This window comes from Setaria viridis, chromosome 4, assembly GCF_005286985.2.
Source record: "Setaria viridis chromosome 4, Setaria_viridis_v4.0, whole genome shotgun sequence".
Lineage (NCBI taxonomy): Eukaryota > Viridiplantae > Streptophyta > Magnoliopsida > Poales > Poaceae > Setaria > Setaria viridis.
Genome location: NC_048266.2, coordinates 24,124,182 through 24,151,416, shown reverse-complemented (window position 1 = coordinate 24,151,416; position 27,235 = coordinate 24,124,182). Strand labels below are relative to the sequence as shown.

At 43.0% G+C, this 27,235-nt stretch overlaps 1 non-coding gene and 1 pseudogene across 1 annotated transcript; one reads left to right on the top strand and one right to left on the bottom strand.

Annotated features, from left to right (window-relative positions):
* Positions 1 to 6,442: 6,442 nt before the first annotated feature.
* TRNAS-CGA (transfer RNA serine (anticodon CGA)) lies at positions 6,443 to 6,524 on the bottom strand. The gene has a single exon. It is a non-coding gene; the product is annotated as a tRNA-Ser (tRNA).
* Positions 6,525 to 7,814: 1,290 nt separating this feature from the next.
* LOC117853545 (uncharacterized) lies at positions 7,815 to 8,499 on the top strand (annotated as a pseudogene).
* The last annotated feature ends 18,736 nt before the right edge of the window (positions 8,500 to 27,235 follow it).

Below are 27,235 nucleotides of genomic sequence, written 5' to 3'. Positions count from 1 at the left end.
GATCCGAAAATGCATGGCCATCCTACGTACGGTTAAGAGTTAACCTACAAAGGGATTCCGAATCATAGGATCGAGAAAGAGCGGTCGGCTTGAAGCTAGACCAAATATCGTGAGGCAAAGGGAATAGCATGTACATAATGTTGTGACGGTTTGTCTGATATGATCTTCGTGTGCGTATAGGAGTTGGCACGTCTTGCTAGAGGCCGCTACCGACTATTGGGCCGAGTAGGAGTACTCGGGCCATGTCTATACGTATCCGAACCCATAGGGTCACACACTTAAGGGGCTAGAAGCCCAATTCGGATGTGATCCGAGTTGGATTAGGTTTAGAAGTACTAATGGGCCTCGGACCCAGAGGCCCGTTAGGAACCTCTATAAATAGAGGGGTGGGGGCGCCCTAGGGTTTACACCTTTTGATGAAACTCATCTGCCGCGCGCCTCCCACACCCTCCCCTGTTGCAACTCGCGGACCTAGCAGTCCGGCTTCGACGCTTCCTCCCTGCACGTGTGGATACCTTGGAGGTGTTGCGCCTACAGCACTTGGACGAGCCACTGACGAGCTATGACGAGCCGCCGACGAGCCACAACGAGCCGCAGCACGAGGACGATCTTGCTGCACGTGGACGAGCTGCTGAGGAGCTGCTGGATGTCGACGTGATCGACTACGTACGACTACACTGATCGACTTTGCTGCATCGACGTGAATCTACATCTTCCGCATCAGTGCGTCGAGTGGTAATCCCGTTATCCTTATACGGCAGTTTTCCTAGTTTACACGGTAGAAAACTTTTGTTTTACGCTAGTGTAGCCTACCTCGTATCCCAACACAAAGAACTACCCAATGTCCTCTGGGAGCTTCGTACCCAGCCATGCAAGCCCATATGGCAATTGGCCTATTTCCTGGTCTACGGATCCGAAGTTGTCCTACCTTTCGATGTCATGTGGAAATCTCCAACAATCGAGCAGTACGAGGAAGGTGCAGCAGAAAAATAAGGCATCTAGACTTAGACAGTCTTCAAGAAGCTCGTTGTGCAGCACTCGTCCAATCTGCAAGGTACCTTGAAGGAATCCGCCGCTATCATGATCCCAACGTCAAAGAACGTTCGTTCAATATAGGCGATATGATCATCTAAGACACCAAGGGGCTGCGCAAGCTAAACTCACCATGGGAGGAACCATTCATCGTCTCCAAGGTCACTGGACCTAGGTTGTATAGGCTCCAACATCTCTGTGGTAAAGATGTCGACAACTCATGGAATATCTAGCAACTCTGTCGATTTTATCCTTAATTTAGATTTACATAATCGACCATTGGCCCTAGTTGTAGATTTACAATTCAATAAAGCAGACACATTTTTTGTCGTAATTCGACTACTTATTTTTGCCTTATCGTGGCTTGCAGAAGCAAGTTCGCATAACTCCTATTGAGCTATTCAGCTCCCTGGGCAAAATTTCCCAATCGCGGCTTGTAATAATAAGTCTGCAAAACTTCAACGAGCTATTCAGCTCCCTGGGCAAAAATTGCCCAAATACGGCTTGTAATAACATGTCTGCAAAATTGTCCAATCGCGTCTTGCAAAAGCATGTTTGTAGCTAGTCAAGGAGTTATTTAATGCCTGACGACAACTTATTGGACAACTCTGTCCAATGCGGCTTGCAAAGATGAGTTAGCACTTCTCCAGGGATTACCTAAACACCTAACAAACCACTCATTGGGCTATTTAGCCGAAGTCGTGGCTTCTATAAACAAGACTACAGTTCTAGGCTTTCTAGAGCGTAACATCAATACAACTCAGAGAAGTTGTAAAGATACGCTCTAATCATCGAAACCCTGAAGAAATTACTTGCCCAGTGGTCTACTATCCAAATATCTTGAGTATTCATTCTCCACAAAAGGAGGCGCATCCTAAGTACTCTACATTGTGTATTTGATGAGGCTCATAAAAGAAGCCTTGTGTGCAGACACTTACATCTACCGTACGAGCAAATATCAGGGAAGATTGTAAGATGCACTAAAACAACAAGTCGAAAGTAGCAAAGATTGCAACAAGACTTAGAAATATTTACATTACAAAGCATTCATATCATGTTTTCAATATAGAACTAATGTTTGCTTTAATACAGAATTACTCAAGGACCAGATGATTGGCTACTTCTTCTGCAATGGGGTCCATCTCCTACATATACTGCTTGAAGAGTTCGTCAGAGCAGTCCTCTACTATACCTTCTGCAACAGGAGCCAGATCGGCTTGAGGATAGAAAGACTTGACGAAGCTCAGAAGTTGCTTAGAGACAGACTTCGACATCTTTTGAATATAGCTGGTGAATTTCCCCAGCACATCTTTGAGTACTTCAGATAGCGGACGAGGCTCTACACCTTCAACTAGAGGCTCAACCATATCCGCTATTGGTTGGGCTACATCAAATGTCTCCTTTAATGCGAGTTTGGCAGCATCAAGCTCACTTTCGCGCTCTTGGATGGTCTTCATGGCATTGACCAAATCAACCTCACCATCCTCGTGCATCTTCGTCTCCTTCTCCAGATTGTGCTCCAAATTCTCAACATGAAGCACCAGCTTGTCGTGTTGATCTGTCACTCGATAGAAGGCATTTTTCCAATTGGTGATTGTTGCTTGAAGCTCTGGCTCCAATTTCTTATATTCTATGCAACATTAGCATAGGGTCAGTAAGATCGTCACACAATCAGTAGTCGAAAGACATCAAAGGAGAGGAGACTACCTTCAATATTTTGATTGAAAGACTTATTGCAAGCAAAAAGATGCTCCTTCTCATCCTCCAGGTCCAGAATTCTGTTCCGGAAGGCTGCTATCGCCGCGTCATGCTTCATTGTGATACGGAGATGTACTCTTTTTCTTTGGTAAGCTCCTTCTCCAGCGCTTCAGCATGGAGTACGGTATCACCATACCCCTTGAGCATCTCTGACTTGCGATGGGAGCGATTGATCAAGTCTTGGAACTCAGAAATTAGTACTTGGACCATCAAATGAGTACAAGCTAGCAAATATTGCGCCAACAAAGCAAGGCAAATTCAACTCACCTCTGCATAAGTGCTGAGTCAGCGGTGCATCTCCATGATAGTAGCTATCATCTCTGGGTTCAGTAGTGGATCATCGATCAACTGGATGTCCTATAGAGTTATCTTCTTAGCAGTGCTAGTCCCAGCTTCCACGCTTGCATGAGAGACCATCTCAAGACTTGTCGATGTCCCCGCCTGGAAAGATGCATTGACGGCCATGCCCTCAAGAGCTGTGGTCGTCTCGACTTCTATCTCTGGTTCGGGGGCTACATTCGCAGCCATAGTGCCAAAGGTAGTTGTCGCTTCACCAGCAATCGATTGCTCAGGGGTTGCAGAAGCAGTCGCCACACCCATAGCAGCTGGCGCCTCCTCGGGTACTTGATGCTCAGAGGTCAAGATATCAACATTAGTCGCCGTACTAGAAGCAGCCATCACCTCTTCGGGTACTTGTTCCTCGGGGACTGACACTACAACGTCAGTTAAAGATGATATGACATCTCGCATCAACGCTGCTACAAACAATACAACACTTGGACTACTTGTCGTCGCGGGATGTTCCTCTAGCTACATATTTGCTTGGGCTGCAGCAGCATCCTGGACTACAGTACCGAAAGTGAAGAGGCAAATGGTGGTGATTGCTCTCATCTTCTGCTCAAGGTCTTTCTTATAATGATCCCGCTTCTTGTAGCTTCCTTGGTTGTTCTGGAATGCTTTACCCTAGGACAATGTTAATGACATCCATCGAACACACCCAGAGTGCTCCGCGGTTTCGATTGCAGCGGTTAGCTGATCTCTCTCCCTGTCCGGCTCGAAATGACCCTTCTTTTGCATCTCGACGAGCTATTCTAGCCTCTCGTAAATTTCCACTATTGTTGGGTGTTTCAATGTAACCTTGTCGTCCGGTGTGAATATCGGAATTCGAGCTAGTACCCAATTCCTGCTGCGCTCATCCAAGCCTTCAAACAAATTCGGTAAACCAGCTATCCTCCGTTCTTCTTCCTCTCTCCTCCATTTAGCGATCTTGGCTGCGTACCCTCCCGCATCCAAGTGATGGGGGTTCTCGGTGGCTTTCATAGCCTTCCTAGTATTTTTTTTGCGCAGGGCTTTTGCTTCTGGCGTGTTCTTCTGTTGTACGAACTCCTCCAACATTTATGGAGGAATCCTACCGAAGTCGTCCCTAACATTCTTGTCTTTCTTTACATATTCTGTATTAAGAATAGACCTCCAATTCTTGAAACATCTCTCAAGGAGGCTCTCAGCAAATCCTGCCCGCCAGCACTGACTCCTCCGCATATAAATCTCGCTCCAAGAATCATATTTTTCTAACTCCCGATGGTACGTTTTTGCAATTGACACCGGCAGGCTGCCGGATTCCACCGTGCCCCCGACCCCTCGCGCCATAAGCTTTGTGCTGGCGGGTGCTAATCACGCCCGCCAGCACGCTAATTTGCTTGTGCCAGTACAAATCATTTCTAGCGTAGTGCATAAAGGTATCTTTTTATTTCAATCTGGTGTCACTCTACTCATGCTATTTGATTCCATATGCTAATACTTCATCTTATCATTATCTTATTCTTTGCACCTATACAGTTCACACACTACGACCCTGGAAAAGACAAGAACCATTCCCCCAAGGACGCCGGTTACCCTTGTGCTGCTGCATCCAGTACTTCAGCAGTGTTAAAAAGTATTTATAATCCTGTCACTTGCCTTACATTGTAAAATATTCGCCGCCCTTTAGACTCTGCTATCATCAAACTAAGTATTATTGTACATTATTCTGTATTATGATTCTTTGACTACATAGCAAGAATGTAATTCGGCATCTAGAAACCTACTGCTACTCCAACATGGAGAGATAATCCTATCATCTCCATATATATATGGATATTATTATGTCTATCTTTATATATGAAATCTTTTATATAAATATGTATCAGCACATAGTCACCTGCATCATAAGCTTCTGTAATATATTCTACAATATGCATACATTTATATCTATAATAAAATGCATCATCTTCATCATATACCTAAATCGACATTGACTTAGGTCTTTCACTTACGCATTCAGCCGCCCGCATGGGCGTGTGCATATTACTAGTGTTTTTAAATGATTCATGTCCAATTCACCGTGAGGCGAGGTCTGACCAATTAAAATAAATAACGACGTCCCGGAGCAAGTTTTGCCAAATATAAAAGCAAAAGGAGGATGGACATGTTAAGGAATCACAAGTCGTTGAGCCAGCACAACATGTGGCCATCCGAGTACGAGTCAACGAGTGCTGATGTTTGCGATCAGGACCAAGCACTTTGTTTGAGCTTCCTGGCAGCTTCTCAGTGTGAAAAGCTAGAACCTTAAACAAACAGCGAATTTCTCGTGCAACTTCCGAAAAATTGGAAGCCCGATGAAGCTGAGTTTATATGGAAAGCTGAAAAGCTCAATTTTATGAGCTTTTCGTAGCCTTTTGAGTTCAGGAAGCCAAACACATCTTCTAAGCTAGTGTTGGCTTTTCAGAATAAAAAACCAGCCGCAGCTTTTCAGAAAAACTCAAAATCTATAGCTCAAATAAAGAGACCCTAACTACAGTATAAGATTGTTGTGGATCGGCAAGGTGGCACTAAATGGGTTTGTAGGAATTGCTACATATTAACACGTGCATACAAGGATCCTGACTTGTGACCCGTTTAATAGAGCTTTTACTGGTTCCGGCTTCACATACCTTTTGCAAACCGATACATTGTAGCGCAAATCTATTTCAAAAACAGAGATAAAAATAAACTGAAATTGAGTGAAACTAGATTATTTTTGTTTCATCCATGAGTCATTTTGGGGGAAGCCTCCCAAATAGCGTATTAACTTCGGAGTACACATGCACATGCTCAGGCATTTAATCTTATTAGGTGTATTCTGTCTGATTGAGCTTGAATATCTAAATTCGCATCTCTTTTCTTTTTATGATTCAGCAAATAATTTTCTTTTTATTTGCGTGTTAAATTCTTTTTGTATACTCCTGTGGTTACTCCGTGCTATTTGCCCATCTATATCTATTAAGGAAGTTTATTTTATCTCAATTGTTTATAAGGAGGGTATATAAATTTTTAGTTTATTAAAGCTCGAAGTGGATAAAAATAATTACAGGATTTTGTTTTCAGTTATTATTGATTTTATTTTTGTGATGCTAAAAATCATTGTTTATCATATTTTTTAAAACTACCTCCTTCAATGTATAAAGCTTTGCTATTAATAAAATTTTTTATTTAAATAAAACTTTTTAAAACACACACGTGCCACACAAAGAAAAAAAGACAAAAAAGAACAAAAAGCGTCGACATTATTCGAATCGAAAAACAAAGACAAAAAAGGAGCGTATGCTAAAACATAACTGCATGGTGGGACAAAAAGCGTCGACAGCAGGATTCGAACCTGCGCGGGCAGAGCCCAGTAGATTTCGAGTCTACCTCCTTAACCACTCGGACATATCGACGATGATGACTCTACTGTCCAATTACCTGTACTTATAAACATACATACAATCATAAAAATGGACAGATCCAGAAATTGGCAAATCCTGGGTCTGCTAGGTCCCGAAACTGGCCCATCATGCACGCCCTATCCGCTCCCGACTCGATTCCGGCCTCCGACTCCATCAGCGTCCCCCAGCCCGTGGCCACCATATTTGATACGAAGTATTGAATTTTACGAGGATCACATCGAAGATTCAAACACTAATTAGAGGATTAAATATAATCTAATTATAAAACTAACTGCAGAACCCCTATACTAATTCCCGAGACGAATCTATTAAGAGGGTGTTGGGAAGAGGGTTGCTAAACTTTAGCAACCCCACTTTAGTCCATTTTAGTTACTTGTGCTCCCAAACAGGTGAGAAAAAACTGGTGAACTAAATTTTAGCCCCCACTGATCCCTTAGTCACTTGGGGTAGCTAAAATGGACTAAATGGACTAAAAAGTGGTCCCCCGAACCACTTTCCTCCTGCCCCCTCCCCTCTCTCTCCTCCCCTCAGTCTCTCTCTCCCCGCTCCTTCGCCCGAACCGCCGCCTCCACCTCGCCCGCCGCCTCCGCCTCACCGCCGCCGCCTCCACCTCGCCCGCCGCCTCCGCCTCGCCGGCCCCCGCCGCCTCGCCTCGGCGCCGCCGCTGTCCTCCGGCTCGCCTCGCAGGCCTCGCCTTGGGGAGGTCCTAGCCGGTCCCCGCCTCCTCCGGTCGGATCTGCCGGCTCCGCCCGCCCCTGTGCGCCGTGGCGTTGGTCGGGTGCTCACCGGAACGTGGGAGTCGCGGGCGTTGCGCTTGGGGTCGGTGGCGGAGAAGACGGTGTAGACGAGGACGAAGGTGCCGATGATCTCGGCGCCGAGGCCGGTGTCGCGGGAGTATCCGGAGGCGAGGGAGTAGGCGCTCTGGAACACCTTGACGAGGCCGACGCCGCTGTGCGCCGTGGCGGCGGTCCTGTCCGCCGCGCTGCTGCTCGTCGCCGTGCTGGAGGGGCAGCTATGTAGGGGTAAAAGGGTCATTTGGCACAGCAGGTGCTAAACTTTAGCCTCCCTCCCAAACACCCCAAAGGCTAAAATAGCACCCTCCTCCCAAACAGGGCCTAAGCCTAATTAATCCATGATTAGCACATGTTTACTGTAGCAGCACATTGTCAAATCATGGACTAATTAGGCTTAATAGATTCGTCTCATGAATTAGACTCCATCTGTGTAATTAGTTTTATAATTAGACTATATTTAATACTCCTAATTAGTATCAAACATCTGATGCGACGAGTACTCCAAACATCCGATGTGACAAGTAGGAGGGTGTACGCAGACACCCCGCACACCGCCGCCGTCGTCCACACGAGTCCCGCCCGACCCGTGCCGGCGTGCCGCAGTCTCATCTCATCGCCCAGGTCCATCTCGCATTGCATCGCATCGCCGTGTTGGCGGTGGCGGGTGTGAGCGACGCCGCCATCGCGGTGCGCGACAGGCTCCGCGGCAAGATCGGCCTCACCAGGGTCAGGCGCTACTGGCGCGGACGTTGCCCGAGTGGGCTAGCGACCTCAACGACGCGGACGACTATGAAAGAATTCCCCGCGCTGCCTCCGTGCTCAACAGCGTGTCCCCTCACCGTCATTCCGGCGCTAGGGATGACCGCCGCCTCGGCGAGGACCGGGAGGAGCTCCGGGGCGACCTCCGCTGCGTCCGCCTCCACTGGGAGGTTGTGCCCGCGACCGAGGAGGAGGAGGGCGAGCCGCGGGAGGTCGAGGCCGCGGCTGCGGAGGACGACGAGGCGCAGGACGAACGGAGGCGCCGGATAAGGGAGCGCTGGCTGCTGCGGAAGCGCGAGGAAGAGGACATCCTGCCGAAGGAGGACGAGGAACTGGCGGTGGAATCGGAGTCAAATTCAGAGTCCGAGCACGAGGCTGACTCGGAAGAAGAGGAGATGTGTATGCAGATATAGACACCGACGATGAGGCAGACGAGGCCAAGGAGTATGAGGCATGGAAGAATCGGGAAATTGAGAGAATTAAAAGGGACAGGATGACCAGGCTAAGAGAGGGGGAGATTGAGAAGGTTCCGAATATGAAGGGGGAGGAGCGTATGGAAAGGGAGACTGGCAATTCAAAGCCTCTTGCAAAGCACAACAAGATGAAGTTCATGCAAAGGTACTATCACAGGGGCGCCTTCTTCCAGGAAAAGGCTGATGATGGGAGCCAAATGAGTGGTCTGGATGATATTTATAAGTGTGATTTCTCTGCGCCAACTGGAGAAGACAAGATGGACAAGTCCATCCTGCCCAAGGTTATGCAAGTGAAGCAGTTTGGACGCAGAGGAAGAGTGAAGTGGACACATCTTGTGAGCGAGGACACTACAGATTGGAACAATCCGTATATACTCTAAGGCTATTATTGTTAATTAACAATATGATGTTGTTTAGTCTTAAGCTCTTAGCCTGTTGTCAGCCCTTCCAATGGTTGGCCTGAAGTAAAATTTGTTGTACCCTTGTTTTTGTTCCTCCATTTATACTAATTCTGCCACAGTTGTTTATTATACTAAGGTTGTTTAGCATTTCTCAAAATGAAATGTGACTTTGAACCTTTTGTCCCAGTAGCTTTGCACACACTTCCAGTTGTTTTGTAATTCTGATTTCTTTTCACTTAATTCACACTGGAAATTTTCCCCATATTTAATTTTTTAACCATATACAGGCATTAATGCACCTATTGCCAAATCGAAGGGAATCAAGACAATTAAGGATTGGAATACGACACGAAATGATTCGGTGTTTCTTTGCTGCCAAAACTGGTATTGATCTGACCAGCAGTAACACAACTGCAGTCTGCAACCGAATGCCCCTACAGATATTTCCATTTTTTAAAACTTTTTTTATCCATTTAAAACGCATCTCATTTTCTCTTCACCAATTCTTGTCTGAATAATCTGTTAAATTATTTTTTGCAAAAGCATGCAATCGTCCATGAAATGCCAGTTAGGCTTGTACTGATGCAAGTTAACTTTTGTTTTTCTGTGTATGGTTTCTACATGATCTTGCAGAACAATAACTTTGTTAGGAACTAACAAACTTATTGCTTCCTTTTGCATTATTTATATATGGTCTTTGTGGAAGTTGCGAGATCTCAATATACTTGTTTGAATGCTGAGTTGCTGACTGTAAGGAACTACGTAGTGCTGTATGTGTTATATGATAGATGATTTGCTGCTGCTCTTGTACTATAAGATGTTACTGTTATCATACAAATAAAATAGGTTTAAGCAAGGTGATTGCACAAATATTTACCATTACTTCGCCTGTATAGGCATTGCAGTTATTTTCAAATCCCAAAAGCGATACTGTTTTACATTTGGATATAACCTAAATAACATCTTGTGGATTACTATCAGAATTTTAGCTAAGTTGTAAGATTGATGTAACTAATTAGGTTTCACAATATAGCACAACAATTGCAAAATGGCCTTTAAGATTACAAAAATATGATCCATTACACTTAATACTTAAGTTCTTAATGCAAAATCATGCTTTGTAAAAGTTAAGATAACGTCGTTTGTGAAAAGTAGCATGACATGTTTATAGTTTTCGTGTTCTTTCAGGTTAAAGATTCGTATTTTTTATCAGCTACCAGCCCAGAGAGAGCTTGCAGTCTTGCACTGGTGCTACGTAATTGCACAACTTTCCTGCATAATATACCACACACATTCCTTTCAGAGTGAGTTGCGTCTCTTGTTTTTCAGTTGCAAGACTTTAGAATTTAGCGTATACATTTGTTTTGCTATACTTACCTTTATGAGATGTCTAGTAAATTATATCATTGTAGAACTCAATGAAATCAACCAGGGTAAGAGCTTGATTCCACATACTTTAGTCTCAGTTAATTATAAGTATATTGCACATGAGGAACTTGTTCCCAACTGTTTGTACAAGAAATCAATGGATTCACAAATATACATATTTTTTCACATTTGAGGGTATTCTGGATATCACCCAAAGAACACCTTCAATGTTCTTGCTCACAAGGACCAAGATACCTAAAAACCCACTGAAACATATGTTCTTTCGTTTTCAGTTTTTAAATGATTTTTAATAGTGTAAATTGTTTAGTTCATTTGTTCTTATCTTGTTTTTTGTTGTTTTCTTTACTAGTGGATTCCGTTGGGGTAGTAGTCTAAAGGAAGGTTCTGCATCTAGTTTTTGTCGCTTCTGTCAATATTCATGAATAAGTTGCCTATCTGTATCTGATATTTTTTTGTGCTAGTTACCCTTCTACTGAATTTATGTCTAAAATTTGCCTCAATGCATGTTAACTCTGTCACCTTCATGTTGGCTCATTCAGGCATTGACCATGTGGTATAGAACAACTGCATCTTGTTTAAGTTTGCTTTCTTTCGAACCTGTGTGCTCTAAATAATATTAACATGTCTATGTACCATACCAGGATAATGCTTGTGCACTATATGTATATGTGATTGCTATGTTACTGCATGCACTGATTCAAAATAGGAATTGAATGCACGTTGCATATTAATCTTGCGTACCTAACAATTTGGAGGTATTGGCTGTTTTCTTTTACTCTTTCATGGAATTAGAAATAGAAACCTAAAAGCTTAACCAAATTAGGCCTCTAACTCTAATACTACCTTTGGTTAGAAATTAACAGTTATTGAGCTTTGTCCTAAGTTGAACTTGTTTAGCTTTTACCATAAATAGTAAAATACAAATAATGTTGCAACATAATGTTGATACTACTAGATTCATCATGAAAAATAATGTCATAATAGATTTTTTTCTATTTCAAATAATATAGGTCAAAGTCAAATTTGCACCTTGTTGACCGTATCAATGTCTTATATTTGTGATTAGAGGGAGTATGTAGCATGCCATATGTCTACATACAAAGCACATAACAATAGTCCAGACAAACACACCACATGACTAATCAAAGAAAATTTGGATTGGCTTGACTTCTAAAGTAGTGAGCTTGCTCAAGATTTGTTTGCATAACCCGTGCTTAAAAGAAATTTACCTTTATTCCATCTTAGTCGTCACCCTGATAAGTGTACCCATTTCAAGGAGGCTTTCGATCAACACATCTTATGATAGCATAGAAAGGTTCCCATCTATAGAATAAGTCAAATAGGGATGGAGAGAAAGCTTAGGGTTCATTGTAGTTGATTAATCATGTATTGTCTTCGTTTGGTCTATCATAATATTTGTGTCTTTATGGGTAAACTTGTTGATCTACAATGGCTTTATGTTGGCTGTTTATTTTAATTCATGATATCGGATCCAGAACCCTATAAGTTAGTATTGACAAATTTAGGGCTTGGTTTTGATGCCATTTTTGAATTGAGATAAACAGCTGATATATTGCATTGTGTGCCAATATGCCTACATTAAAGTGCATAGGACATAAAAGTTCAAACATGCACCTTTTATGACTAATCTTAGAGAGGATTATGTACTGGTTGATAATGCTCAGGAGCTGTTTGGAATTGGGTTGTCTTGTATTGTGAAATTAAGGGTCAAAGCTCATGTAATTTGGTTGTGGTGGCCAAGGTGCCTGAGATTCCCTTGTCAAGAGCTCAAAAAGATTTTGGCAGCATGAAAACCCGGGTCCAAGCCTCATAACTACTATTTGACCCTTTTAATTGCAACAAAGGGTGAAGTCCTAGTGTAAATGCATCTGTGTGTAATACCATTTGGCAGCAAATTTTAGTGATATCAGGACTTGGGTGTACTAAGAGATGCATGGTCTTTTTTAGGTGTGCATGTTTTGTTGAATATGTAGTATTGGTAGAATTTTTTCTATTTAATAATGTTTGCTTTCCAGTCCAAACTAGACATTGCTGTGTAGTTACCTATGATAAACATTCTTAAACATTGATATTTACCACATTTTAAATGCTGAGTATTTATTTCTTGGCAACATAATACTGTAAAAATAAGTGATCAAAGTTGCAGGTCATGTTAAACAGAGCACTTTTTGGCATGTCCATTCCTTTTGAGAAAATGTTTACACCATGTTTGCGCTACCTTTTAATCTTATTTGAAATGAAATTATTGTAGATTATGGTTTATGTCTCTTCTGATTTGATTATTACTTTGCAATTTGAAGTGATCTAGTGATAAATTGTGTAGGGTGAGTGTACCATCATATATAGCCTAAAACAGTAAACCTGTAATAGACCCAATCGATTTCAAGATTTTATAACATTGTGCGGCTTGTCTTTGCTTAGGCAATTTCCCCTCAATAACTGATACAGCATGAAGTTTTGTTGCTCAAGCTTTTAGCACAACCAATTTTATTGTAGATTATCTCACAATCTGATTTATCTTTGTACCATGGTAAAGATAAAGCTGGCTTTTGACAATTTCAGTTCTACATTTATCTTCCTTTGTTACTCTGTTAACATAATCAGATCAATCTATTTTATTGCGTTATCTGACAGCACATCTAATCAAGCATGCTGTCCTTCTAGTGAATAGGGTAAGCATTGGATTTGATTCGTTTGATGTAGTCCATCAGTTCTGTTATCATTCTGTACTTGGAACTTGATTATCAGCATACATGTAGCAAAAGATGTTATTCTGTTTCTTTTTCAGCAACCTAGCCTTGATGACATTCTTGCTTATTTTTCGGTTATTTACCATCTTAGCAGAACATTTGCTATTAGGATGACGCTGAAATTTAAGTAAAAATCCTAATTTGGTCTAGGAATTATTATTTTTTCGACAGCTCATACTTAAATCCAGGTACATGTGCACACTATTTAACCAACTTGCAGCGTGCAAGTTGAATGGCCACAAGCCTTCTATTCAACGGCTGCAGAACTTACCTTGTATTTCTCTAACATAGGTTGGTGGTTAGCTTTAGAATTGTGATGATAGATCATCTCAATTTCCTCTCCAGCAGTAAAGAACATATGGAGATGTATAAATTTTCTTCTACTGATTCAAACAGCCATACCTTTTTATGTAGGGCTAGAAAGGATAGTCAGAAACATCAATCAATTGGACAGCATTAGCAATAGGAAGTACTGCTGTACTGAAAGGAAGCTATTACTGTGTATGTTGGATTGGTATGGTAAGAAGGGCAATTGCTTAATTTATGCGTTTTATTTATAGTTGAGGAAGATATGGGCCATGAATCAGTAACTCATTGCTTGATTTCCTGGATACGTTTTTTCCTCAAATAACTAGTTATGTTTTTACTTCTCTGTTTAATTGGTTTGAGATAGTTATGTCGAAGCAGTTGGTCATATTGAAGAGGAGGAGAAATGGAGAAAACAAGCTAAGTGAATAAGTGACCCAGATGATCAAATGGTCAAAAGTCCTCTCCTCCATGTTCTAGGGTTCTATTTATAGGGAGGAGGAGCTGGCTGTTTATATTAATTCTATTGGTGGGTTAAAAATTACAGATAGGTCCTTGTACTTTAAAAAAGATTCCTAGATATTACAACTAAGTCCTTAAGCCTCACAAACAAGCCCTCAAACCCTATTTCCAGCCTCTTTTATGCAAAGGGGGTCCATACCCTTAGTCCTCCTAAGGCACACTTAACAGTAGCCCCTCAACTATTCGGTTTTGGCCGGCACAACAAGACCTAATAGTTGCTCCTATTAAAAGAGGTCTTCGGTTGCGAGGAATGCCCTTTGCAACCAACCCGTTTGCGCCTCACTAAAAACTCCATCCCAAAAATCCAATGGGAAAGAAAGGCACGGAGAAAAGAGCACGCACACTCTTGGGTTTATACGTGCCAACTCCAGATACTACGCCTCCGAGTGCCTTGAACGATGAGCTTCGATCTTCATGCAGCTTCACTCCTAAGCCTCGATCAACGGGTCTTACTTTAAGAGCTGATGTAGTCGAAGTAGTCGCCGCTGATGGTAGCTGCAACATCTTCGAACTTTCTCTCACGAGTGCCGGACAATTATGATGGATTGGTCCTCCAGTACACCCCCTAGGCCCTCTTGGCTGGTGTTCATGAGAGAAGCTTCGCATGTAGTGGAAGTAGTCGATGTAGTACATGTAGTAGTGGTGGTCGAGGTTGAATCATACGTGAAGTCAGTGATGACTTCGAGGCTGGCAGTGAGCCCCTTGAGGCAATGTAGTGATGTCGAGGTAGGTGGCGATGCCGAGGGTGAGCCTCTCAAACCGATGCCGAGGGTGAGCCCCTCGAGCCGACGCAACAGAAGACACGAAGTCGAGGATGACTCCAAGGTTTATCACCTTGAGTTGATGTGGCGGAAGACGCGGAGTTGAGGATGACGCCGAGGTTGATCCCCTCGAGCCGATGTGGCGGAAGACGCGAAGTTGAGGATGACGCCAAGGTTGTTTACCTTGAGTCGATGTAGCGGAAGATGCGAAGTCGTCGACGATGTCGAGGTTGAGCCCCTCGAGTGTCAAGCCTTGTCAAATCTGAAGTTCCAAAGGTGAAGACGGAGCCCCTTAGCCCACAAAGTTGTGAGTTCGACTTTGCCTGTGACTGTGGTACTGGGATTTCGAGGTTCAAAACCTTAGGTAGGCTGTCTTGTTCAAAGTCTCGAGGCATAGTTCAAAGTCTCGAGGCATAGTGAGGATTTCATATGTAAGTATGCTAAAAGGAAGTCGACAAAAACTTGCTTCGAGTTTTGTGAACTTAGAAAATTTATACGAAAAGTAAGGTCGAAATCATAACTCTTGGTTACTTTGACCATGAAACTTTAAACCTTGCGAGGTTAGAGAGAAAACAAGTGTACATTGAAATGTAAAGTCAATGCCACAACTTGTTGCCTCTAGCTCTGAATGCTTGAACGAAAAGTAAAATTGATGCCGCAACTTGTTGTTGCTTTTAGCTCAGAGTTCTTAAGCAAAAAGTAAAATTGATGTAGCAATTTGTTGTTGCTTTTCTGATTCATGCACGAAAGTAATGCGTCCATGCAATGCGATGCTTTGATCCATGCTTTGATGCATATGAATGAAGTGCTTGCATATGCAAAAGGTATATCTCATTTTTGGTCATATCATCAACCCTGCACTTAATAGAGTAGTGCACTGAAGTGTCTTAATCGACTTTCGAAGGTTATGATTTGATGCTTTGAAAACCATTATAGTGAAAGGCCAATGACTGATGAATGCCAATAGAGATAATTCCAATAGATGATGAGAGCTAAAGGTCCATAAGATATATCCACGTGATGAAAACCGACGTTCCATTAGAACCAATATATCATGCTCTAATTCTTGACTTGGTTACGAGGTGAAAACCAATGTACCTGGAAACAAAAGGTGTGAGGGTCTAATATAAAAGGGTTAGCTTAAACGGGTGGAGAGGAAGTTACACTGATGAAAACCTGCGTGTTAGAGAGAAGAAATTTCAATATATAAGATGTAACTTGCACTGTTTAAATGATGTTTCGATCGGAACTCGCATGCCTCATCCAACCATAATATAGTAACAACACAAATAACAGATAAGTCGACAAAAATTTGCTCGTGCTCAAGCTTTTGTGGACTTACTATCCAAGCGTCATGCTTTAGTCAATATCGCAACTCTTGGTTGCTTCGACTCTCAATTTGAACTTAGTCTCATGGGATAAAACATTGCATTGAAAATGAACCATAGTCTAATATGTTAGTGACATGTTGGTTAAGGTCAAGTAGTTGGATATATGAGTAATGCAAGAATAACCACATGATTACCAGAGTTAGCTTATATTGGTAAAGGGATACTTACATCGGTGAAGTCCCGCCAATTCGTGAGAAAAATTTATTAGGAAAAGAAGGGAGTTTCTAAGTGTAGCCCCTCTAGGACTCTAGACAAAGTATGCAGAGTATGTTGGAGCAACCTAAGTTGTGTCAAGTGTTTTATCACCTTTGTGACCCTTAAAATGACTTGGTTGAGAGAGGACCTTATAACTTTGACCCCGCAAATAAATTATTTGCTTCCAGAGTTTTTTTTTTGCATGTAGAATCCATGATCTAAAGAGGCCAGCGATCACCTTTGTGAATGTCTGTCACTTGAGGACCTTGTAACTAGAACTAGCGACCCTTCTGCTTCATTTCTTGAGATAGAAAACCAATCCCAATACTACAATAGCTCTGCATTTTTAAGTAAGATAGCCTCCGTAGAGGGTATCAAAGACCTCTAGAAGAAATGACAGCATGCAAATATGGTAAAGTTAAGTAAGTGCTAAGAAGTGTTTTAAAAGATACACGAGTATACACCCTGCAGACATAGATGTTGGTGATTAAAGTATAACAATAGTGCACATGCATTTCCTAAAAGTTAGGTGATTGATCGGAGGTGCATGTCACAGTCAGAATTTTGCTCTCAAATTGAAAAGGAGATTCGATCATTAAAAGAGAGCTGCTAATTGAAAAACTCGTTGAGTTGATATAAACTTGCAAGCAATTCATCTGAAACATTCGATGACAAGGACCCTCGCTTGCTGTTTTGGACTGGCGATACTTGCGAGGGTTCAGCAGCTTGGCTTCAAGAGATTCCGAGGGTAGCTTGACCTGCGAGGATTCAGCAACCTTTGACTTATACTCACTGCCGGAAACATGAGCATTTATCCTAAGTATTAGTATCGGTTCGGTTTTGACCCAGTACTAACGTAAGCTTTAGTACCGTATCTAACGGTTAGTTCCCAGGCGCCCCCGTGACCCCCTTTAGTACTGGTTGGAGGTTCTAACCGGTACTAAAGGTTGCCCATCAGTACAGGGTGGAGCCTCCACCCAGTACTAACATGCCACCGGGCCTTTAGTACCGGGTGGAGGCTCCACCTGGTACTAATGTGAAATCTTTAGTACCGGGTGAAGCATTCATCCGGTACTAAATTCCATTCTATAAATCCGTCTTATTCTTCCTTCTGCTTGAGCCATTCACCATAGCTCGGGTTTCATCCTATCCATGGCGCCATAGGGGAGGTGCTGCCGGATTTGAAGACCATTTTATAGGGATTTCACTCATTCTAGTATTCTAAAGGTTAGAAACTTCATCCTCCCATGATACATGGTTAGTATACTAAGTTTTATGCTTTATAGCTAGAGTAATTTGTGATTTTTAGAATAAGGTACAATGGAGAAATTTTTCATTTATATGCATATGTTATTTAGAGCTTATATTTGTGATTTTTAGAATAAGCTACAATTTTTTGGATGCTATGTTTCGTATTAGTCAAAAAAATCGATATGAGGTTAGAGGAATAATTTCATAGTTTAGTACTTTTCAAATATGAGCTAAATAAATTATGGCAAATATGAGCAAGATAAATTGTGGTACATAGGGATAATAAGATAAAATAGAGGTACGGAATTAGTCATTTTTAGAATAAGCTACAATGGAGAAATTTTTCATTTATATGTTATGTTTGAGCTAAGTAAATTGTGGGGAAAATATATAATTTGTTCATAGTTTACTCATTTGCAAATATGAGCTAAATAAATTGTGGTATATAGAGATGACTACTGCTGCTGGAGGTAGTAGCGATGGTGGGGGCGATCGTCGTTCCTCTCGCAGCAAGGGGAAAATCATAGTTGGCCCTCATGATAAGCCAAAGAAAATGAGCACGTGAGAGAAAGTAATGCTTCGTTATTTGCAAAGATGTCATGAAGATGTTGTTGTGGCGGGTAAGGAACCTCTTTTTGGTGGTCGTTATGCTCCACCGCCGGTCCCGGGTGTTTTAGGTCCACTTATTACTACTATTGCAGGAGGCACAAATAAATCACAGGATGAGGCTGGGTCAGCGAAACCTTCATCTTTGCCGCTTAAGGATGCTTAAAGTCCTCCTAGATAGTACTTATTGGATGATTTGTTGTAGTGTATCATGTTGTTTGGGTTTGAAATTTAAATTTATATATCTCTATCTAAACTTTCAGGAACATTTGAGTTTGTCGTAGTGCATCATGTTGTTTGCGTCTAAAATTTAAATTTGTGTATTTCTATCTAAACTTTCAGCAACATTTGAGTTTAATAGTATTTGTATCATGTTTGTTATGTTTCACGTATAATTGTATGGATGATTAGAATACCTTTGGTTCGGTAATACTTTATAGATGAATCGGCAATGGATGTACAACGTAGACAAACGCTCCATGGAGTACATTAATGGCTTGCGTGGTTTTCTCGATCTGGAAGAATCCAACAAACCGTTATCCGGTTGCATTTGTTGTCCATGCAGAAATTGCAAAAATGAGAAGGATTACTCATTCAGAAAGACTATTCACGCCCACATATACAGTTTTGGATTCATACCTAACTATTTTGTTTGGACCAAGCATGGGGAAAGAGGAGTTATGATAGAAGATGATGATGAAGAAGAAGAAGATAACATTCCTGATTGGATTCAAGGAGGTGCCCTTGCAGATGCTCCAATGTGCAAGGCTGAAGAAGAGATGGGCGAGGCAGAAGGTCCTATCAATGATATAGGTTAGGTGTTGCAAGATGCAAAGGAAGACTGCGAGAATATGCAAGAGTCAAAAAAGTTTGAGCGTAGATTATAAGAAATTGTTGTACCTAGATTGCAAACAGGGGCACAAAAAGTTGGGTACCACACTGGAAATGCTGCAATGGAAGGCAAAAAATGGAGTTTCTGACAAGGGTTTTGATGAGTTAATGAAAATCATAAAAAACATGCTTCCTAAGGGGGACGAATTGCCATCCTCAACGTACGAAGCAAAAAAGGTTATTTTCCCTTTGGGTTTGGAGGTACAAAAGCTACATGCATGTCTTAATGTCTGTATCCTCTATCCCTAGTGAATGATATGAAGGTTGATTGGTGTATTTTTCATGTGAATTGTTTTTTATCTTTATGAAGGTTGATTGGTGTAAATTATCAATATTGATCAAGTTCTTTATCTAATACGAAGACATATGTCCATTTTTCACGTAATACGATGCAAATGGACTAGCAATGGATCTACAACGCGAACAGACGGACCAAGGAGTTCATTGATAGCCTGCATTATTTTCTCGAAGTGGCCAAAGCCAACAAGCCAGAGAAGGGATTCATATGTTCTTCATGCTTCCAATACGGTAGCAAGAAGGACTACTCTTCTTGGGGGAATCTTCACAACCACTTGTTTAGATATGGTTTAATGCCTAACTATTTGATTTGGACCAAGCATGGTGAAGAGGGGTTATAATGGAAGACGATGAAGATGAGGAGAATGATAATAATATTTCGGACAGGGTTGCAGGCCAAGCTTTTGCAGATACTACAATGGACAAGGCTGATGAAGAAGAGTTTGCAAAAGATAGCCCTATTGATGATCTTGGTTAGGTGCTACGGGATGCACAAAAAGACTGCGAAACTGAGAAGGAATTAGAAAACTTGCAGCGTATGATTGTTGGATTTATAAGCCCGGCAGTCCACCAGGGGGTTACCCAAGTGGTTGATTTGTAGGTGGAGGTGATTGTGAAACCAAGAACTCGAAGGTGATCACGAGAACACAAGGGACACGAGGGTTTTTAGATAGGTTCGAACCTCCAAAGAGTAATACCTTACGTCCTATATGTTTGGTTGTTTGTATTGCTGGTATGAGATGGGGTGCCCTTGGCCGCCTTATATAGGCTGGCGACCTAGGGTTACAAGTTGGTTTGAAATCTAATCTACTCGGTAGTTACATGGAAGGTAATCTGAGTCGGACTACAATATGTGTCTCGCAATATCTGGGCAGATTTGAATCACCCGGCCTTCTTAACGTGTACTCCAAGTATCTCCACATCCTCAGCCCGTACGCCCTGGTTGGGTAGGCCCACTTGTCAGGACCGGCCAGTATCCTGGTCGGTGGGGACCCATGGGGTACCCATACCCCTCAAGCCCCCAAGTGATGTGTAACCGAACAGGAACTTGAGGTCATCACAGCGAAGCTTGAAATGTAGTCGACTGAAGCCTCGATGGTGTCATGGTGACGGAGAGGCTGTGAAGTGCTCAAAAAAGTAGAAAATCTAAGCGAACGCAATGCCATATGCGCAGAGTGAAGTTGAGTGCCAAGTTGATGGATGTTGGGTATCCAGTAGATCGAAGCGAAGGATATGAAGGGCGTCACAAGATGCACTCCATAGGAGTAGCCCCCGAGTATTGAAGTGATTAGGATAATCGGTCCAATGGTCAAAGAAGAAAAAGTTGATCCCAAAAGAAGGTCCAAGTGCCTGAACATAAGGATGAGCAAAGCCGTGGAGCTACACTGACCTGAATTAGGCGCCCAGCCTTCGAGGACAAGGACTGGCGGAGCCACGGAGGCACGTGGACTTGAAGTAGGCGTCCAGCCCCCAAGGTTGAGGACAGGTGGAGCCACAGAGGCACGCCGACCTGAAGTAGGTGTCCAGCCCCCGAGGTCGAGCACTGGCGGAGTCGCAAAGGCACGCCGACTAGAAGTAGGCGCCCAGCCCCCGAGGACGAGGACTGGCGGAGCCATAAAGGCATGCCAACCTGAAGTAGGCATCTAGCCTTCGAGGTCGAGGACTGGTGCCGCGCCGACCTGAATTAGGCACCCAGCCCCCAAGGATGAGGACTAGCGGAACCGCGGAGCACGCCAACCTGAAGTAGATTCCCAGCCCCCGAGGACGAGGACTAGCGAAGCCGAGGAGGCACGCCGACCTGAAGTAGACGCCCAGCCCCCAAGGACGAGGACTGGCGGAGCCGCGGAGACACACTGACCTGAAGTAGGCGCCCAGCCCCCGAGGATGAGGACTGGCGGAGCCACGGAGGCATCCCGACCTCAATTAGGTGCCCATGTTGGAGGTATGCCCTAGAGGCAATCATAGAGATGATGATATTCCATTTGTATCCATGATTTGTATATTGTGTTCATTGAATATCCATTAAAGGCTACTTGAATTGATTTGCAATTATGTGAATTGTATGTGAAACTCTTTACTTGTATGGTTATTCTAAAGTTGTCCCTAGTCGGAGTTCATGTGAGGACACACATGAATATTAGACTAGCACATGTATTAGTTGATGACTATGTTTCACAAGTCATAGACATGGAGATGTTGAACTAATAATGTGGACACGTGTGGAGACATGTGCTAGGACTGACCCAACACGAGAAGTAGTTCTCTCTTTAAACAACATATACGCTTTGTCCTTAGACCTGAGATTGTCGCATGTATTCTAGATGTGGATCGACCTACTTAGGGGCTATCAAACGCTGCGCCGTAACAGGGTAGTTATAAAGGTAGCTTTCGGGTTTGTCAAGAAGCATGCTATGAGACATGGTCAATCAAGATGGGATTTGCCCCTCTCTGATTGAGAGTGATATCTCTGGGCCCCTCGAGTGATAGGATCCGAAAATGCATGGCCATGCTACGTACGGTTAAGAGTTAACCTACAAAGGGATTCCGAATCACAGGATCGAGAAAGAGTGGTCAACTTGAAGCTAGACCAAATATCGTGAGGCGAAGGGAATAGCATGTATATTAGGTTTAGAAGTACTAATGGGCCTCGGACCCAGAGGCCCGTTAGGAACCTCTATAAATAGAGGGGTGGGGGCGCCCTAGGGTTTACACCTTTTTGGCGAAACACACCTGCCGCACCTCCCACGCCCTCGCCTGTTGCATCTCGCGGATCTAGCAGTCCGGCTTGCGACACTTCCTCCCTGCACGTGTGGATACCTTGGAGGTGTTGCGCCTGCAGCACTTGGACGAGCCGCTGACGAGTCACGACGAGCCGCGGCACCGGAGGCGATCTTGCTGCACGTGGACGAGCTGCTGAGGAGCTGCTGGACGTGATCGACTACGTACGACTACGTTGATCGACTACGTGATCGTCTTCACTACATCGACGCATATCTACATCTTCCGCACCAGTAGTGCGTCGAGTGGTAATCCCGTGATCCTTATACGGCAGTTCTTCCTGGTTATACGCGGTAGAATTTTTTTGAATTGCGCTAGTGTAGCCTACCACGTATCCCAACAGTGGTATCAAGAGTCGTAGCTGCTTAGTTTTGGATTCGGGATGTGTGCATATGGAGATATGCGAGTTTTTCGTTTGATCTATGTCCTGGTTTCGTGCTCTTGGTGCAATGGTAGTGTAACGACATACTCCTACCGGTCGGTTTCCGCCATCGGAGTTAAGTGATACACGTAAATTCAGTTGCAGTGAGTGAAGATCAATATGATTGGTCGAATCGAAATCCAGGGTCATACGCCAGGCGCATTAGATGTGCGATAGTAGATGGGATCTACTGCCGGGGTCGGGATTTTTGCCGTATGCGTATGCTTCGGTAAATCAGCCGTAACTTTTCGGTACGATCTCGGATCGGGGCGAATTTTATATGAAAATTGATCTACAGAAAAAGTTACACATGAAATTCAACCGCTTCTCCGTTTTCGGCGAAATTAGATTTCCCAAATTCGGCTTGGAAGATGGAGTTTCGGGCCTCCGAAGTTTGGAACGTTAGGACGCCTAAGTCTATTTTGCAGGATGTATGTATGTATCTTGTGATCAGTATGGCCCCCTTGTGTATGTGATGCATGTGTGTAACTCATTCGTGACCTGCGTGTCGCGCGTACGACAACACGGCAGGAGCCATATGTGTTGTCACTTTATTGTATTTAATGGTCTGCGTACCAATCTGTGATGATCCAAGCAACTATGTAATCTTCATTACTAGATTCTTTACTAGCTATTAGGCGTAATAGCATGTTCTAGTTCTTGGAGGACTCATCACCAGGAGGATGGCGCAAATGGAACATGGAGATGGAGGTCACCATGGTGAACAGGTTCTATGGAGATGGAGATCACCATATGAAAACGGGCCATACTGTGTCACAGCTGTGTGAATGCTATTCTGTTTATGTTTTACTTTCTGCATGCTGTGATGTTAGAAGTAGAACGATCCCTCACAAAGTTTAAGTTAGTATGCCCTCCCAACTAAAACTTGCACCGTCCCATGTCTTGTACAATTAGTGGTGGGTCTATGAAATTAGGGTGCCACTAGTTTTCCTTAACTAGACGGGTTTGTGTCGGACACTTACACGCATAAGGGTTGGTTTGTTTAACAAGGTTATCTTAACGGTTAAGGACCTTGGGGCATAAAGGTTGGGCGCCGAGACATAGAGATGTCACCCAACAACAGGAGTCATATATGATATGATTAGCAAAAGTTGCTTACCGATCTACCTCGTTTGCTAGCGGTGATGCTAAAGCTCACTAGTAGACTTGTTAGTTGTGGATCCTGAATCACTAAGTTTCAATAGCGGGATATTGATTTTAGTGGGAGTAGATTCTGTTAAAATAGTTTAATGTAATTTGCTCTATCATGGATACGTTTGTCTTAGTGTATTTTGCATTACTTTTGTTGTAGATTAAATGGCACCTAGCAATACCACCACATCGTTTGCTTTGCGTTCGGTCCTTGAGAAGGACAAGTTGAATGGAACAAACTACTCAGATTGGATCCGTAACCTGAGAATTGTTCTCAGGGCCGATAAAAAGGAAGATGTTCTAGACACCCCACTACTACCAATACCTGCTGATGATGCATCTGCTGCCGTTAAGGCTGCTTACAAGAAGGCATTTGATGCTAATCTTGAGGTAAGCTGCCTTATGCTTGCTTGCATGGAACCCGAGCTGCAGATGCAGTTCGAAACAAATCATGAGGCACACGATATGATCGTGGCACTCAAGGACATGTTCCAGACATAGGCTAGGACCGAAAGGTTCAATGTGTCCAAAGCCTTTCTGGAGTGCAAGTTAGCAGAAGGCGCAGCAGTAGGACCACATGTAATCAAGATGGTTGGTTACACTCAGCGATTGGAGAAGCTGGGCTTCCCAATGGGCAAAGAGTTGGCCACTGACTTCATTCTTTCATCTCTTCCGCCTAGCTATGGGAACTTCATCTCGAACTACCATATGCATGGGACGGAGAAGGGTTTGAATGAACTGTGTGGTATGCTCAAGACAGCAGAGGTAGACATCAAGAAAAGCGCTAGTACCAGCCATGTGATGGCTATACAGAACAAGCCTAGCTTTAAGAAGAAGGGCAATTCTTGGAAGAAGAAGGGCAAGGCTGGAACGTCCAAGCCAAACCCACCGCCCAAGGTTAAAGCTGGACCTGGACCTGCTCCAGACAAAGAGTGCTTTTACTGTCATGAACTTGGTCACTGGAAGAGAAACTGCAAGCAGTACCTAGCTTCCTTGAAGAATGGCGGAAGTAAGAGTACTTCTACCTCAGGTACGCTTGTTGTTAATGTTATAGACAACATATTTCTCGCTGATACAATTATTAATTCTTGGGTATTTGATACCGGATCGGTTGCTCATATTTGCAATTCGATTCAGGGAATGATAAGAAGTAGAAGCGTGGAAAGAGGAGAAGTTGATTTCCGCGTGGGCAATAATGCAAGAGTTGCTGCGTTGACCGTCGGGACGATGCAACTCCACCTCCCGTCAGGATTTATTATGGAGTTGAATAATTGTTATTTTGTTCCTAGTTTAAGTCGAAACATTTTATCTCCTTCATGCTTGATGAAGGATGGTTATTAATTTGCGAGTGAAAACAATGGTTGTGTGATCTCTAAGAATAATATGTTTATGGCTTTTGCGCCCATTGTGAATGGATTATTTGTTTTAAATCTTGATGGTTCACCTGTCTGTAATGTAAGTGCTAAAAGGCCTCGGCCTAATGATTTGAGTCCTACCTACTTGTGGCATTGTCGTTTGGGTCATATAAGTGAAAAGCGCATGAAGAAGCTCCATTCTGATGGACTTCTAACTTCGTTTGATTTTGAATCATACGAGACATGTGAGGCTTGCTTGCTAGGCAAGATGACCAAGACGCCTTTCACAGGATTTCCTGAGAGAGCAGTAGACTTGTTGGAACTCGTACATAGTGATGTATGCGGACCAATGAGCACGACGGCTAGAGGAGGATTCCAATACTTCATAACTTTCACTGATGATTTTAGTAGATATGGCTATGTCTACTTGATGAGGCACAAGTCTGAAACCTTTGAAAAGTTCAAGGAATTTCAGAATGAAGTTGAAAATCAGCGTGGCAAGAAAATTAAGGCCTTACGATCTGATCGTGGAGGCGAGTATTTGAGCCACGAGTTTAGCAATCATCTAAAGAGTTGCGGAATTGTTCCACAACTTACGCCGCCTGGAACACCTCAGAGAAACGGTGTGTCCGAGCGACGTAATCGAACTTTGTTAGACATGATTCGATCAATGATGAGCCAGTCGGACCTACCGTTGTCATTTTCGGGATACGCTCTAGAAACAGCAGCTTTCACACTTAATAGGGTACCATCTAAATCCGTAGTTAAGACACCATATGAGATATGGACTGGAAAGGTTTCTAGTTTGTCTTTTCTAAAGATTTGGGGATGTGAAGTGTTTGTCAAGCGACTTCAGTCGGACAAGATCACACCCAAGTCGGATAAGTGCATTTTCGTGGGATATCCAAAGGAAACTTTGGGATATTATTTCTACAACCGATCAGAAGGCAAAGTGTTTGTCGCTCGGAACAGGGTTTTCCTAGAGAAACAGTTTCTCAAAGGAGAAAAGAGTGGAAAGACAGTGCATCTTGAAGAAGTTCAAGATGAGCCGATCGGGCAAGAATCAATGAGTGATGCTAACGTAGCAGAACAAGTTGAGATACCCATGGCAAGAGAAGCACCGCCACAACCACGAAGGTCGGCAAGGCTCCGCGAAATGCGGGAAATATTATTGTTGGACAATGATGAGCTTGCGACATATGCAGAAGCAATGATGGACCCAGACTCCGAAAAATGGCAGAATGCCATGCAATCCGAAATAGAGTCCATGGGAGACAATCAAGTTTGGAACTTGGTTGACCCGCCTGATGGTGTTAAAGCCATAGAGTGCAAGTGGATCTATAAGAAGAAAAAGGACATGGATGGAAATGTTCACATCTATAAAGCAATACTTGTCGCAAAAGGTTTTCGACAAGTTCAAGGAGTTGACTATGACGAGACCTTCTCGCCCGTAGTGATGCTTAAGTCCATTCGGATTATTCTAGCTATAGCTTCATATTTCGATTATGAGATATGGCAGATGGATGTCAAGACAGCTTTCCTGAATGGAAACCTAGCTGAGGATGTGTATATGATACAGCCCGAGGGTTTTGTCGATCCGAAAAATGCTGGAAAGGTATGCAAGCTTCAGAGATCCATTTATGGATTGAAGCAAGCATCTAGGAGTTGGAACATTCGTTTTGATGAAGTGGTCAAAGGGTTTGACTTCACCAAGAATGAAGAAGAGTCTTGTGTTTACAAGAAGGTTAGTGGGAGCTCTGTAGTATTTCTAATCTTATATGTGGATGACATATTACTGATTGGAAATAACATTCCTATGCTTGAGTCTGTAAAGACTTCACTGAAAAATAGTTTTTCGATGAAGGACTTAGGGGAAGCGGCATATATTCTGGGCATTAAGATCTATAGACATAGATCGAGAAGGCTTATAGGTTTAAGCCAAGATACTTACATTGACAAAGTGTTGAAGCGGTTCAGCATGGAAGAGGCAAAGAAAGGGTTCTTGTCTATGTCACATGGCATACATCTCAGCAAGACTCAGTGTCCTTCGACTGCTGATGAGCGGGATCGCATGAGTAGAGTGCCATATGCCTCGGCTATTGGATCTATCATGTATGCAATGATAAGTACTTGCCCAGATGTTTCATATGCGCTAAGCATGACAAGCAGACACCAATCTAATCCAGGTG